Raw genomic sequence first — 1,186 nt, 5'->3', positions numbered from 1 at the left:
GGGAGGGGAGGGGAAGGGAAGGGAAGGGAAGGGAAGGGAAGGGAAGGGAAGAGAAGAGAAGAGAAGAGAAGAGAAGAGAAGAGAAGAGAAGAGAAGAGAAGAGAAGAGAAGAGAAGAAGAGAAGTTAAGGCTGACCATGTGCATGTGGAGAGAGAGAGAGGAGAATTGGGAGGGAAGGGGAAGGGGCAAGAGAGCAGACAGGGGGCAAGAGCAAGAGAGAGTGCAGAGGGCAAGCAGCCCCTTTTATCATGCAGGTAACTGTGGGAGGAGCTTAGACAAAATACTAACAATCAGATTATTCAGTTTATAGTGGAACTAATAGAAGTGATAGCATAGTATGTGGTAACAGGTTTATGAAACAGAATTGAAATGATGGCCGTTGTGCGAATCTGAGAGAGCTTGACTTTTAAAAAATTTAGTTATAAAAACTTTGACATGAACTCAGGTATCTATAACCCTTCTAGCAGAGAATAACCTAAGGCTGCACATTAACTTGAAAGCAAACAATGGAGCAAGGGAAGTTTCTCTTCTCCTTACATTTAAATTCTGCTACTTAAAAATAGTCAGTCTTGAACCTCTAAAAGTACAATGCACTATCCATTGTGCCTGAATGAGGTAACCCAGACCCAGAAAGACACACAGAGTATATACTCACTTGTAAGTGGATATTAGCCATAAACAACAGGATAACCATGTTACAGTCCACAAACTCAAAGGAATTAAGTAATATGGAAGACATAAGGGAGAATGCATGAATCTCATTCAGAAGGGGAAATAAAATAGACTTGGGAACTGGAGGGAAGGAGGGAACTGGGTGAGAGAGGCTTTTAGAAGGGAAACAGGGATAGGAATCAGATTTTGGGGAGAGCAGGAGTTGGAGAGGACTGGGAGAGAGGGTGGAAATCAGTAGAGATCATCTCTGGGACTAACAAGAGACCTGGGATGTGGAAGGCTTCTGAGATTATATGGGGATAGGTGGTTTAATTTAGGCCCTGTCTCTGTTCTTTTCTGTACTACCCACCCTCTCTTGTTCCTTTATCTGTTAGTCAGTCTCTTTTCCTATCTTAGAGGAATGAGAGGGGGGTGGGAAAGGAAGAAAAGAGATAAAAGACAAGCAAAAGAGAGAGTCAAACATACCAACACACACACACACACACACACACACACACACACACACACACACACA

The sequence above is a fragment of the Grammomys surdaster genome, unplaced genomic scaffold (genome assembly GCF_004785775.1).
Source record: "Grammomys surdaster isolate TR1022 unplaced genomic scaffold, NIH_TR_1.0 66, whole genome shotgun sequence".
Lineage (NCBI taxonomy): Eukaryota > Metazoa > Chordata > Mammalia > Rodentia > Muridae > Grammomys > Grammomys surdaster.
The sequence above is the reverse complement of the archived record's forward strand: the minus strand, read 5'-3'. Positions refer to the sequence as shown.